This window comes from Meles meles, chromosome 1 (assembly GCF_922984935.1).
Source record: "Meles meles chromosome 1, mMelMel3.1 paternal haplotype, whole genome shotgun sequence".
NCBI lineage: Eukaryota > Metazoa > Chordata > Mammalia > Carnivora > Mustelidae > Meles > Meles meles.
Genome location: NC_060066.1, coordinates 78,102,822 through 78,118,370, shown reverse-complemented (window position 1 = coordinate 78,118,370; position 15,549 = coordinate 78,102,822). Strand labels below are relative to the sequence as shown.

The 15,549-nt window shown below is 45.1% G+C and overlaps 2 pseudogenes; both read left to right on the top strand.

The window, feature by feature from the left end:
• The window catches only part of LOC123946204, a 928,361-nt pseudogene that overhangs the window by 205,621 nt on the left and 707,191 nt on the right, over window positions 1-15,549 (top strand).
• Window positions 11,327-11,409, top strand: LOC123927976 (annotated as a pseudogene).

Sequence of the window (15,549 nt, the reverse complement as noted above, 5' to 3'; positions counted from 1 at the left end):
TGGTTGATGGTTTCATTGAAGATGTCCTACCCTTTTCCAAACCAGAAGAGTCAACAATTTCTAAAATGGAATCTCAAGAAGAAAAATCAATGCCCGTGAATTCTTTGGACTTTCAAAATGATCAGAGGCAGTGTTACTACTCAGCTAAAAATATTCTCAGTGACTGGTGAGACCTGGGGAGAATTCCCCTAGAGAGGGGAAGATGGTTATTTTCCATGACAGTACTGTTTAATTTTTTCACTCATATGCATCTATTACTATAATAAAAATATAAGTAAAACAGCTTCCTCTTGACTGGCAAACAATTAGAGGACAACATAACTGAAAAGCATGGACTGCTCACCTTTTCTTTTTTTAATTGTGATAAAATAGACACATAACAGAACATAAAACTTAGCCATGTTTAAGTGTACAATTCAGTGGCATTAAGTACATTCTCATTGTTGTGCAACTATTAACACCATCCATCTCCTGAACTTTTTCATCTTGCAAAACTGAAACCCATTAAACAATAATTCACCATTTTATGCCTCCTCGGCCCCCTGCAACCACCCTTCTACTTTCTGTCTCTAGAATTTGACTATTCTAGGTACCTCATGTAAGTGGTATCATTCAGTATTTGTCTTTTTGTGACTGGCTTATTTCACACAGCATAATGTCTTCAAGATTCATCCATGTTGTAGTATGCGTCAGAATTTTACTCCTTTTTAAGGCTGAATAATACTCCATTGTGTGTATATGCCACATTTTGTTTATCCATTCATCCATCAGTGGACTCTTCGGTTGCTTCTGCATTTTGGCTATTGTACATAATGCTGCTATGGACATGAGTGGGCAGCCAACTCAGTTTTTTTTTTTTTTAAGATTTTATTTATTTGTTTGATAGAATGCTCAGCAGGGGGACAGGCAGATAGAGAGGGAGAAGCAGACCCGCACCCCCCACCGAGCAGAGAGCCCAACATGAGGCTCAATCCCAGGACCCTAGGATCATGACTCATGCTGAAGACAGATGCTTAACTCACTGAACCACCCAGGCTCCCCCTAGCTTAACTTTTAAAAGTGTGTTTTTAGGATCCTCTCTTGTTTTTATTATAAAGACTAAAAAGGCAAAGGGAGGCTAAATCACCTGGGTCATAAATGATCCCTCCATCATCTGGCGATTAAATGAGCCCATCCTTTGTATTCTTTGTTTGGGTGTCCTCTGAAGCAAAGACTATTATCCCATTTTATACTGAAAAATTGAGGCTCAGAGAGGTTAAATAATCTCCCAAGGTAACACAGCTAGAAAGGGGCAGCGGTTCAGTCTAGGTCTGATTCCATGGTCTGAAATATTTCTGCTATCTAATGCTGCCTCCCAAAAGTGTAATCAAAGCTGGACCTGAAGTGTGTGCAGATGAGGGGGAAGGCCAGAGCCTGAAGCGCTATCCCTCCCCTATGCCTGAGACACAAATATAATTTTTTTAGAACCAATGGAGAACAAAGAAAAGTACAGAACATTGAACCTAAAGGATGCAGACATGAAGCCTGATGTTCAGATCAGAACATACTTAACTATTTGTCATAATGCCAAAAGGGAAGAAGAATTCTCAAAGTCTGTAAGGAAATTCTGAGCAAAAGGATCAAAGTGCCACGTATTTCAAGGCCATGAGTGGACAAGAAAATAGTAGATGAGTTTTGGGAGAGGAAAACACCCGGAACTGAGGAGGAACAGAGGACATGGGGAGATGGAGAGGAGAAGGGAGTTGAGGGAAATTGGAAGGGGAGATGAACCATGAGAGACTATGGACTCTGAAAAACAACCCAAGGGTTTTGAAGGGGCAGGGCGTGGGAGGTTGGGGAACCAGGTGGAGGGTAATAGGGAGGGCACATATTGCATGGAGCACTGGGTGTGATGCAAAAACAACGAATACTGTTACGCTGAAAATAAAAAAGGAAAGAAAATCAACAAAGTGGGCTAACAGGAGGATTTCTCGGAGCTAGTAGTGAAGCTCTGGCAAAATCCTGCATAGGTGTGGTCTGTGCAGAGGACACAGAGTTGCCCCATGCATCCCTGCAGGGAAGGGAGCAAAAACTACTGGCCATCTTTGAGAAGATTTTTGATCACCAAGTAGAAAACAAAAGAGAAACGAGAATAAAAACCCTTACAAAGATGAAAAATAAAGCTTGTGTTAGGAGAATGAGTATATCCCTCTGTGAAGCACACAGGAGGAAATAATTTTTCTTAGAAAACATCAGGGCTGCCTGCTGTGGGCACCAAAATGGTAAGTAAAATACCGAGCAGCATCAGAGAGGGCTCCGTAAGCAACCTGAGAACCTGCTTAGCTCATTCATTCCTGTCCAGTGCATGTGCCCACTCTGCTGTGTCTCAGGAAAGCAGTGTGGATGTGACAAGACTACAGGAAAGGACATGTGGCCAGGAGGCTCAGGTTGACCCATGAGAATGAGATTGGGAACCCTGGGTTTTCACAGCCCAGCACTTTCCTGGAGGGTCTGACCCAGGAAACTGGAGAAGATGACACTTTGCTGGACAGGTTACATCCAGGAACCCCCTCTGGCCCAGAGCTGTTATGTGCTTGTCTTTGTGTCATGAGGGGACAGGAAGGGGAGATCACAGCAGACAATGATACTCTGATATTAGTTCTTAAAGATCCTTTGTGGAGTTTTTCTCTGAGACAGACCTGGACTGGAATATGGCTTGACTTTCAGGAGACATTAAACCCCAGCCCCAAAGTGCTCCACCAGACCTGGCCCTGGCTCAGGGGGACCATAGTTGTAGGGAGAGGGGTCCTAGGATGAACTCAGGGGGATATTCTCAGAATCCTACCTTTGAGACATTTTGCTGAAATGTCTAAATCCAAAGTGATGCCTCTGCCACTTGGAACAAGAATCTCAGGTAAGAACAGTGATGGAGATTGTGGCTTCTTGGGTCCCATCCAGGTCTATGAGTCAATACTACCAATTTCCTTACAACCAAGCACTTAGAAGTAGAGCTTCCCTGCTGCCTGGGTCCAGCACACAAGCCCCACCGAGCCTTGAGCCAGGGGTCAGGCCCTAAGCTCAACTTTAGATGGCTTCCCTCAAGACTCTCAAGGCCATTCTGACCTGTACTCTGTCCCCAGAGAAGCCTCTGGTGGGACTTAGTTTGAGAATAGAAAGGGAGTGAATGCAGGGGATAGGAGGACACTGAGGAGTGGAAAAAGTATATAGTGGAGAGAAAAATGTAGGCAGCCAGTTAGGATCCCTCTGAGTTAGGAGTGATCAGTGGGGTTCCCAGTGCAGTTGTGCAGCTCCTACACTATACAAAAGTGCTCCACAGAGGCCAGACATGGAGGCAGAGCAGCTCATGGAGGCTGCTTGCCTAGGCCTTGACCCTAGCACAGGGCTGTGTCCACCGCAAGGACAGGGACTCTTTCTTATCAACACAAAGATGCAGCACATGCAGGCAAACAGCCCTAGGCTTTTCCATCCGTGTCACCAAGTGCTTGTGAGACAGTTGATGGAAGTGTGTGCCTTTCTTCCTCTAGGGAACACATGGGTTACACAGAGTGAGCTGCACCTATGTCTAGCCATAGTTAGGTCGGTTCTGGCTCTGCAAAGCCACACCCTTGGCTGGTAAGTGAAGGAGAAGGTTATACGCGTGCTAGGCTCATTATCCACAGGAAAGATACCTACCTGACATTACACCAGGGGCTGGGCATCATGACTTTGCCTCATTCAGAGACTTGGCAGGACCCCAGCATGCAGAACAGAGCAACGGGTCCCTGGCCAGTGCAGCTTGTCCCTTCCCACTCCCACCCATCGGCAGAAGAATCTCTTACTGCCATTAACCAGACAGCTCCCAGGGTACAGGGGATAATACCCTCCCTGTGGCCACTCCACAGGGATAACATATAAGAACCATCCAAAGTGCAAGGGGATTGACCCTGCTCTGCAATGCCCTTTTGGCTTAATAGGAACAGCTGGTCAATGAGGTGTTTGGTAGCAATTTAACAAGGCTCAAACAGCAAGAGGCATCTGCCGATAAATCAAAAGGGAGTGCCCAGCTAAATGAGGTTTAATTTAAATTCTTATCTCGAGCTGAGAGGAGTGTGGTTGTGCCTTCCAATTGTATTAGTACCAGCAAGACCTAGGCCTTGGGAGTGTGGGTCCCAAGACAAGACAGAGCTATATAAAACCAAGCCAAACTGCTGAAGAGAAGAGGGAGAAGGGAAAGATAAGTTGTCATTTCTTCTTTCATAGAAACAAAACAAGCTTCACTCTATTTAGAGGTCATTAAACTCATCATGGCCATGAGCACATCCACTGTGGCTACCCCATTACAGCAGAGGGCAGGAGCCCACACACAAGAGCACAAATGAGCCTGGCAGGGAAGAGGACTTGTTCTGTGGAAATGTCATCAATCAGAACCATGGTGACACCAGGGAAAACAAGAGCTGCTTCTTTCTCATTGTATCCTTCCACAAAGAGCATCTCCATCGGCTTCCATTAAGTCCTCTTCTGCCTGTGAGCTGTGCACAGGCTTGAGCTTCTGTATGTAAATGCCCAGTCCTGAATGGGCCTGACTCTCCCTTCCTGAACATCCCACGTTTTTGTTTTTTTTTTTTTTAAATCAGAGGCCTGGACTAACATCAGGCAAAAAGCTGACTGTTGCTTAACTCATTCCTACCTCAGGAAGTTGAGCAGTGAGTCACTGAAGAGTCCTCCTTTCAAGAGGCCTCCCCCAAATGCCCTTTCCCCATGTTTCATTTCACTGGGACCAGAGACAACTTCCCTGTGGGTCTGGAGGGTGGAGCAGGATCTCAATTCCCAGGGCCTGTTGGCAGGGGGAGTGACTCAGAAAGCTCAGGAATGGAGAAGGCGGTGACACCCTACCACAAAAAGTATAGCTTAAAGTTCATGCACACCCAATCACTCCTTACGCCCCCCCATCCTTTCCAAGCCAAGCATCCTCCTCCCCACCTCCACACTCCACTCAGTTACTGACTCTCCTCTTCAAACACATCAGCACATGTTCCCTTGATATCAGTCAATGTTCATGAAGAACACACAACCTGCCACAGTGACCTCATCTGGCTTTGTAATAAGTTCCAAGGTAGACAGGCCAGAGCAGCACCTCACACAAAAGACCATCTCTTAGGAATTCTGTTTGACTTAATAGCAAGAGCAAAGAGAATACAGAAGTTTATTTTTCTCTCATCTGAAAATTTACAGGTGGCAGTCCTGGCCTGGCATGGCAACAGACATCAAGAACCAAGGCCCCTTCAATTCTTTGACTCTGTATATTTAGCTTCTGGCTTTCATCCTGAAGACCACCTCATGAGCAAAGACTAGTGATGGAACACCAATCATCACATCTGGATTCCAGGCAGAAGGCAGAAGAAAGAAGGAGGAGTACCCCCACCACCAAAAAAGGCACTTCACAACTGTCTTTTTAAAAGTTTTCCCAGAAGTCCCACCCAATAACCTTTTTTATATCTCACCAGAACTTGTCACATGTCCACATCTAGAAACCCAGGAAGTTGGGAAATGTGGTTTATTAGTTGAGCATCTTGCCACCTCCCAAAATAATTGGGGATTCTTCTATAAAGGAAAAAGAAGAGAAATAGATTTGGGCTGGCACTATCAGCCTCTGCCACAATGGGCAGCAATCTAGATTTCATTTGACAGGAACTCCCATAAGGTTCTAAGGTTGAGATGGTGACATGCAGATGGGTGACCAGACAGTCAAGGGGATTTTAAGTAGCATCTCAAAGGGTGTTGTGGCTATGCCAGCTGGGACAGAAGTCCATCACAGGACCTAGTCCTGATAGCAAATGTTAACAATCGCTTGGATGAAAATTTTCTGGAAGACAGGATCGTTGCCCCAGTGAGGAGGGACATATACACAAAAATTAGCAAAAATACCACAATTGACAGTGCCTACAGGACCCCAGAGGGGCGCACATCCAGAACAGTGAGGAGACACACAAAGAGTGATCTTCCCTGGATTCTGACCCTGGAGGTTTGCCAGAGCCAGACCCTCCTAAGAACATGATGTCTGTTGTGTTTATATGCATAAAGACACCAAAATAACAAATAAATTATATTCCTTTTTGCACATACTTTTTGCCTAGTAAACATGGGCTGACTGATCAGAATTAATGACCCAGTTCTTCAACATCAACTTCAGTGATAACAGTAAAAGGAAAAGATGGAGGAAGCAGGGTTAAAGACTATGGCACCTGGAAAAGGGATCCTCGGCTCCTCTCACACAGATATTTTGAACACAACTATCTGAATTGCATGCAAGATGTTCTTCATAAAAGTAGGTAGACTTGATGGCCCAAAGGAAGAGGCAGGAGAGGGGCTCCCTCCAGTCTTGAGTGCTACACTGAACCAGAAATGCCACAAGTTGTTTGCAGAGCAACACTTAGAAACAGTTCCTATTCAGTTTTCTCATTTTGTTTTGTTTTGTTTTGTTTTTTTTTGCTTTTTATTTTAAAACAATGTTAGACTCATAAGAAGTTGCAAAAATACTAGATCCATCTACCCTTTACCAAGGTTCCCCTGAGTTATAAGATCTTACATAATCACAGTAAATTATGAAAGCCAGGAAACTGAAAATGGCACAGTATTACTAATTAAACTACAGACTGTATTCAGATTTCACCAATTGAGCACATAGATATGTTAATGTAAACACCATCCTAATCAGGATATCAAAGTGTTCTGTTCCCACAGTGAAAACCCTTTTCTACTCTTTCCTTTACTATCTCTAACCCCTGGCATTCAATGATCCATTACTATAATCTTGTAAATTTTTTTTAGAGAGAATGCACATGCTGTGAGCTGGGGGTGGGAGGGAAGAGGAACAAAGAGAGGGAATCTTAAACAGGCACCATGCCCAGAGCAGAGCCCATCACAAGGCTTGAGCTCATTATGAGATCATGACCTGAGCCAAAATCAAAGAGTCCAATAAAAATTAGAGCAGAAATAAATGAAATAAAGAATAGAAAAGCAATAAGAAAAAAAAATCATGAAACTAAAAGTTGGTTCTTTGAAAATATCAACAAAATTGATAGTTTCAGCTGGTGAGACTATCACCTAAAGGTGATAGTACCTTTAGGTACATGAACTAAGGAAAAAGAGAGAAGACTCAAATTACTAAAATCAGAAATGAAAATGGGGACACTATTACCAATTCTACAGATATAAAAAGGATTATAAGAGAGCAGAACAACTGTACCCCAACAAATTAAATAACCTATATGAAATGAACAGATTCCGAGAAACATAAAATCTACCAAGACTAAACCACAAAGAGATAAAAAATCTGAATAAACCTATAACTAGTAAGATATCAAATAAGTAATCAAATATCTCCCCAAAAAAGAAAAGCCCCAATTCAATGGCTTCACTGGTAAATTCCACCATTTAAAGAATACTAATCCTTCTCAATCTTTCCCAAAAAATTGAAGAGGAGAGAATTATTTCCATCTCATTTTATGAGGCCAGCATTACCCTGATGATATCAAAGCCAGACAAAAACACTACAAAAAAAACTACAGACCGTTATTCCTTACAAAATTGATGTAAATGTCCTCAACAAAATACTAGCACACAAAATTCAGTCACATATCAAAAGTATTATATATCATGACCAAGTGGAATTTATTCCTGGAATGCAAGGATGGTTCAACATATGAAAATCAATTGATATAATATGCCACATCAACAGAAAGAAAGAGAATACTACATGATTATCTCAGTGGATGCAGAAAAATCTTTTGACAAAAATCCACACCCTTTCATGATAAAAACACTGAACAAACTATGAGTAGAAGGAAACTACCTCCACATAATAAAAACTACACGTGAAAAACCCATAGAAAACATTATATTCAATGGTGAAAGACTGAGAGCTTTTCCTCTAAGATCAGAAACAGGACAAGGATGCCTGTTTTCACCATTTTTACTCAACATAATACTGGAAGTTCTAGCAAACCAATTAGGCAATAAAAATAAATACAAGGCTTCCAAAATGAAAAGGAAGAAGTGAAACCATCTCTGTTTGCAGATAATATAATCTTTTATGCAGAAAACCCTAAGGATTATAAACACACATACATACACTGTTAGAACTAATAAAGGAATTTAGCAAAGTAGCAGGATACAAAGTCAACATACAAAAATCATTTCCATTTCTATACACAAACAATGAACAATCTGAAAAGAAAATTACAAAATATTATTTACAATAACATGAAATCAAACATCAAAAAGAATGAAATACATAGGAATTAACAAAGGAGGCAAAAGACTTACACAATGAACTACACTGAGATATCACCTCACACCTGTCAACATGGCTAAAATCAAAAATGCAAGAAACAAGTGTTGGTGAAGATGTGGAGAAAAAGGAACCCTTGTGCACTGCTGGTGGGAATGTAAACTGGTGCAGCCACTTTGGAAACAGTATGGAGTTTTCTCAAAAAATTAAAAATTGAACTACCCTACAATCCAGTAATCATACTACTAGGTTTATACCCCCAAAATACAAAAACACTCATTCAAAGGGATGCTTGTACCCCATTGTTTATAGCAGCATTATCTACACTAGCGTAATTATAAAAGCAGCCCAAATACCCATCAATAGATGAACAGATAAAGTAGTGTATGTGGGGACGGCCTGGGTGGCTCAGTTGGTTAAGCCACTGCCTTTGGCTCAGGTCATGATCCCAGGGAGCCTGCTTGCTCCTCTCTCTCTGCCTGCCTCTCTGCCTCCTTGTGATCTCTGTCAAATAAATAAGTAAAATCTTTAAAAAAAAAAAAGAAAAGAAAAAAAGAAAGGATGCCCAACTTTTATATCAACTTTTGAATACCCAACTTTTGTATCAACACAAATGGAACTGGAGATTATACTGAGTGAAATAAGTCAAGCAGAGAGAGTCAATTATCATATGGTTTCATTTACTTGTGGACCATGAGGAATAACACGGAGGACACTGGGAGATGGAGAGGAGAAGTGAGTTGGGGGAAATCGGAGAGGGAGATGAACCATAAAAGACTGTGGATTCCGAGAAACAAACTGAGGGGTTTGGAGAGGAGGAGAGTGAGGGGCTGGGTGAGACTGGTGGTGGGTATTAAGGAAGCATGTATTGCATGGAGCACTGGGTGTGGTGCATAAAAAATGAATCTTGGAACACTGAAAAAAATAAAATTAAAAAAATAAAGAGACAGTGAGAGACACAAAACAAAACAAAACAAAACAAACAAAAAAAACCTATCCAAAGCAATGTGCAGATTCAAAGCAAACCCTACCAAAATCCCAATGACTTTTTTACAGAAAGAGCAAAACCCATTCTAAAATTCATATGAAATTATAGGGAACCCATATAACCAAAACAAAGATACAGTAATCAAAACAATGTGGTATTGGAATAAATACAGAAATATAGATTAATGAAACAGAATAGAAAGCCCAGAAATAAATCTTTGCATGTATGTCAAATTATTTTTTGGCAAGAGTGCCATGATCATTCAATGGGTAAAGGACAGTCTTTTTTTAAAATGATGTAGGAAAACTGGATATCTACACGCACAGAAATGAAATTGAACCCTTGCCTAACACCACACAAAAAAATTAATTTAAAATACATCAAGGATTTGAATGTGAGACCTAAAGTAATAAAATTCTTAGAAGAAAACATCAGACAAAAGCTTCATAACATTGGACTTGGCGATGATTTCTTGGATATGACACCGAAGACACAGGCAACAAAAGTGAAAATAGATTGGCCTTTATAAAAAAATGAAAGACTTTTCGACATCAAAAGATACTATCAGAAGAGTAAAAAGGCACACTACAAAATGAGATAAAGGATTCCCAAATTACATATCTGAAGAGGGACTAATATCCAGAACATATATTCAAGTAGAGTTAAAACAGTCCATCACACGGGTCCATCCTTTTCCAGATCCTTTGACTAGAGAGGACACGTTTTCCATGGGTTTTTTGGTGTGTCATTTGGCATTTCCAAATTTCAGGGTTCTCTAGTGCCCAGGCTAGGATATGAGGAGACGAGTGCGTGTGCGCGCCCCCCCCCCCCACATTCTTTTTTTTTTTTTTTTAATTTGTTTATTTACAGCATAACAGTGTTCATTGTTTTGGCATCACACCCAGTGCTCCATGCAGTACGTGCCCTCCCTATTACCCAGCACCTGATTTCTCAACCTCCCCCCCCCCCCCCGCCCCTTCAAAACCCTCTGGTTGTTTTTCAGAGTCCATAGTCTCTCATGGTTCATCTCCCCTTCCAGTTTCCCTCAACTCCCTCTCCTCTCCATCTCCCCCCCTCCCCACAGAGCTCACCTCTGGGTCACTCCCGAATCACCAGGTCTCTAGCCCTCTGTCTTCTTTCCTCCACATTGTTGAGTCCGTATGCATTTTGCCCAGGGTTTGTAGTTGTAATTAGCGTGAGGAATAGGTGACACACATTTTCCCCATTTTTGTCTGGAAGCAGAAGCCCCCGTCCAGTTGAAATGGAAAGTAATGTGCTCAGGCATCAGGGTAAATTTAACCTTACAAACTGATGTTCACTGAGGTGATCTTGACCCATAGATTCTGAGGTACAAAGGGAGCAACAGCCGGCGGACTCCCTGATCCACAGACAGACGGCATCTCTGTTGTCTGGGGTTGCATTTGAGCGTAGGACTGCATCCCCTCCTGCTTCCCTACCAACAGAAGAGGGTCACTGGGTGTTGGTTTGGGTTGGTTGGTTTGTTCTTCCATCGCATGAGGGGAGAGTAAACGCTCACTGGCAGCCAGCTTCAGCGCCCAGACCAGCCTTTGGTGAGATGGCCGCTCGGCCGGGCAGTAAGCGGAACGAAAGGCGATAAGCAAGAGCAGAGCCCGCTCTCAGAGGAAGCAAGCCCCTTGGTCAGCGCCCATCTGCCAGGAAGCCCCAGTGGCGTCGACCACGGCAGCCTGTCGCCCCCAGGTCTGATCACCACGCGCAGCCAACCCTGGGCGAGCTTCCGAGTGCGGCTAGGCCTCGGGGAGCCTCAGGTACCTGCAGCCAAGGCAGGGAAGGACCCCTCCTGAAAGGGCGCCAGCGGCCTTGCTGAGCTTGGCAGACTCTGCTGGGAAGACGCAGGGTAGCAGCAGCTGCCTGTCTTCACTTGCCATACTGAGGAGATGCGGTTTCTCTTGTCTCTGCTTCAACAAGTGGGTTCGCGGTTCCACTGTTTATGTGTCTTAAAAGCCAACATTTTCAAGTGTGTTTTTGGTGTGGAAAATGATTATCCCACAATTGGCACGGCAAGGCATTTCCTTTGAAACTGAATTGCCAGCTTTGCGCAGTGGCAGTATGGTAGCCAATGAGGTTTATCCGAGGCGCGATTATTGCTAATTGAAACTGAATTGCCATGTGTACAGTTTTGCTGTTTAAGACAACACATCACCTGGCGGCTCCGGGAACAGAAGAGGAGCAAAGTGCCGAGCTTCTTCCAGAACCAGAGCGTCAGTCTCAGTTCTCGGTGATGTGGAGCGGTTTTGGGGGAGCACCAGGCGGAGAACACCGCCCGCTTCACGGGCTCAGCGGGCTCAGCACATGCGCAGACCCTGGGGGTGGGGCGTCCCTCCAGCACGGGCTCCTCCACACCTCCCCCACCCCCTCTATGGAAAAGAGCTCCCCAAAAGGGCTTCCTGCTCTGGCCACCCATAGCAAAGCTTACTCAGAGCAGAAGGGTGGAAAATGGCTGTTTCTTGAACCAAACCCCAGTGGAACCCAAAATCTGGGGGGCGGGGGGGGGGGGGACTGTGGCTATGCTTCTCGTTTTAGTCCCTCTAGGAGATGTTCCCGCTCCTCGCATACATTCTTGGTGGCTCTCCCCTTCCCTTCTTCAATCCTCGTGGCCTCAGAATGTTCTCCCGGGGGAAGTCGGTCGGTTTAGGCATTCAGCTTAAAAGTACAGACACTCATCAGTGAAAGATGTGTAGTCGGAGTATATGAGCCGCAAAATCAACTTCTTGTGTAGTGCTTGGTCCTCATTCCCCTAACGGTGAAGCCATGAACTCAGGATATTGGAGGATTTTTACTCAAAATGGATGGGTGGGTGGACGGATAGATGGTAGAGTGGGTGGATGAGTGGATAGATGATGAGATAAAAAATGAGAATGGCAGGGTCCATGGCCTCTCCAAGCCCCTGTTCAGTGAGTAGAATGAAAAGCCTACCAGCCATCCTGTCTTCTGTGTCCTGTAGGAAAACCCAGTTCCTCCTTGGCCCTGGCTCTGGCCTGACTCACTAATGCATAAGTAACAGGCAGGACTTGGAGTTCTCTCGCCCATACCTACACCTGGGTCTCTGCCTTGGCTGATACAAAAACACTGTGTCTTCCAGAAAGAAAGATAGTAATAGAAAAAGGCCCTAGGCTGAGAACCAAGACATAGAGCTATTCAGTTTCCAGGTCAATGTCAGCAAGCTTCCACTGCCCCATTATTATTTTAAAAGCGATTTAGCAAGAAAAAGAGAAGAAGAAGAAGGAGAAGAAGGAAGAAAAGGAAAGGTTAAAAAAAAGTGATTTAGCAGAATGGGAAAAAAAATTCTGTGTTTATGGGCCATACAACATGTCTTTCTATCCTAGCAGAAACAGAAACCTTGGTGTTTAGAACAGTGTGCCCTGCAGAGCTCCTTCACAACTCCTGGCTGGCATCTCTGCTTGCTTCTCAGCCCCAGGCACCTGCTGACTTACAGAGCCCCAGGTTCCCAGTGGGTGGGAGCTGGACTGGGGTCTGGGACCTGCTCCCAGGCCCCACACCTGAGGTCAGTGTTACTGGCCTGTTAGCCAGCAGGACCACAGACGGAAGCAGCACACAGAAGGCAGAGTCTACTTTGCCCTTCCTAGTTCACCAAGAAGCTCCACAGGAGCCAATCTGGCTCCTCCCCCAGATGCTTCCCAGCGAATGTTCCTTTGCTGGCCGGCCCACATCTTCAGGAACACGCTTGCTGTCTCTGTGCTGGCAGGTGACATGGGCATGGGTCCCGGGGGGAGGCCTGCTTGGAAGGGACTCCACACATCTGCCTCCTGTTCCTTCTTCCTCTTTTCAACAGTTCTCCAGCTTTATTCTCTGTCTTAATTCTCTGGTCCTAAACTCTTCCCTCTTCAGCTTTGGCAAGTCTGCTGGCTTGTGGGCAGTGGGGAAATCTTCCCTCCCCATCTGCTATGCCCACCCCCTCCACACCCCAGCATGACCTCAGACCTGCTGAGATCCAGCTTCTTCCCTGTGGGCAGCACCTGGGCCAGGTCCCACTTAAATTCCATCCCTGACACTTCCCTTTAAAGAGCAGGTAGTTGTTTTCTTCCTCTGATCCCCAGAGCAAAGATGCTGCTCCTCACCTTTTCTGGGCCCCCATGGAGGACCCAGAACTGAAAAAAAAAAATCTGCCCAGCCTCACCCTCTGCCTGCCCTGTCCCCGCTACAGGAACCCCTAGCCACATGTGGCTCTGTACATTTACATTTTCAGCTACTAAAATGACAGAAAACTTAAAATTCAGTACTGCAGTCACATTAGCCACTTTCTGGTAGCTACCTGCCATTTGTGGCTACTATATGAGACCATGCAGAACAACATTGCTGTCATCATAGAATTTTCTCCAGGTCAGCCCTGCTCAACACAGTCCTAACCATTCTAGTCTGAACCATCATGCCTCAATTTCCTTCTACAGCTCTTTCTGAGAAGACTTAAGCACTAAATGTGAGTCAAAGACCTCCCAAGTCCCTGGACACGAATCTCATGTCGAAATTTGAAGCAGTCAGCTTCCCTGCTGTCCCGCTGTCCATACCTCAGGACCATCCAGTGACCCCATTCCCAGCGTGCCCTACACCAGGAACACAAGGCCTCAGGGCAGGTGGAAACAAACCAGACCACAATGTTACCGCAAAGGGGAGCCAGCTTGTCTCATCCTCGAGGACAGTCATTGCAAGCAAGACACATGCTCTGAGAATTCTTCCAGTTGATATAGGCTGGGATCAGAGACTGCCTCTGCTTGCCAGCCCACCGAACTGGTCAGGAAAAACAACTACCAGGCTGGTTCCACTTGCACTGTTGGGGGCCCTCTTGGCTCCATGAACATGTCCCCCACTCAGCCACACGCTCAGCAGCCCTCGAAGACCTGAGTCCCCTTGCGCACAGCACAGGTGACAAAAGAAGCACTGCTCTTCCCTGTCCTCTCAGCACCAAGTGTCCAGAAGGTAAGGCAAGACCAGCCTGCAAGGCAAAGGAGAGATGGCTTCCCTTCTTAGAGAACAGAAGGGGACCAGCTGTCTGCAAATGCAGGAACCTACCAAGTGGATGTGGCCCTTAATTCCCTTGCACATCTTCCCTTGGTGGCTTTAGGAGCCACAGAACTTTCCCACCTGCTTCGCTTCTTGCCCTGAGATCTCATCTGGATCTTCTCACTCGTAGGCATCTCTGCATCACTTTGCCCTTAAATGTTGGGTTTCCTGCCTTTCTGCCTAGACCCTGTCTCTTCGTTCATTCATTTTTGTTGATCACTTTGCATTTGCTGTTGCCCACATGTGTTCTCCGTATCGCTGCGTGGTCTGGGGGCCTGGACTCCACACACCACATTACTGCTGCCCTCGTCCTCGGGCCTGCTGCTGAGTCAGCTCATGGAAATATCAGGAGGTGGGAGGGCCAGAGGAGAAAGAGTGAGGGGCGTTGTAACCCTTTCCTTCCTCCCCTCCTCTGCAGTCTTGCTGATAATCTAGTAGGTCCTCATCTTTCTCAGTCCCTCACATTTGCCATGGCCACCAGGCTGTGGTCACACTGTTCCCTCCCCTTTGTCCTATCTGGCTCAGAGGGCAGAATGACTCCTGTTGCTTTTGTCTGGGTACTTCATCATCCCTTAGTGGTTCTCTCAGCCTTGCCCGCACCTATATAAATAACCTTTTCTTTAAACTCTGTCCTTTTAACTCTTCTTCCTGGACCCCTTGTGTTCTGCCAGCACCCAGAATGATCTATCACCCTTCTCCATTTGGAGCAGGTTCTGCTTATCACATAGTGACACAACACAATAGTTACAGAAGTCTGTGTTACTTCTCACAGTTCTGGCTCTTGACTCAACCCAGCTAGGTGGTTCTCATTCCAGGTCTCTCATGAGGCTATGGTCAGTGATGGCCCAGGTTGGAGCCACCTCCAAAGGCTTTCTCACTTGCATGGTCCAGCTATCAGTTAGTACCTTGGCTGGGAAACCTACCAAAGACCTTCCCACTTGGTCGTGGCTTCCCCATAGCATGGGAGCTGGATTCTGAAGGCAAGAGACATGATGGAAGTTGAATTGTCTTAGGACCTGGTCTTAAAAGTCACATGGCATGGCTTTTACTGCATTGTATTTATTGGAAGCTAGTCACTAAGGCAAGTCCATATTCACGATAGGAACTGTGTTAAAGAATTTGTGGACATATTTTTAAAATCAGCACAGATGGTACAGTCCAAATCTTATACCTTCTCCGCCCATAGCCACTTTGATCTATGTCCTCCACACCCTCTTGGGTCCCCAAAGCAGAA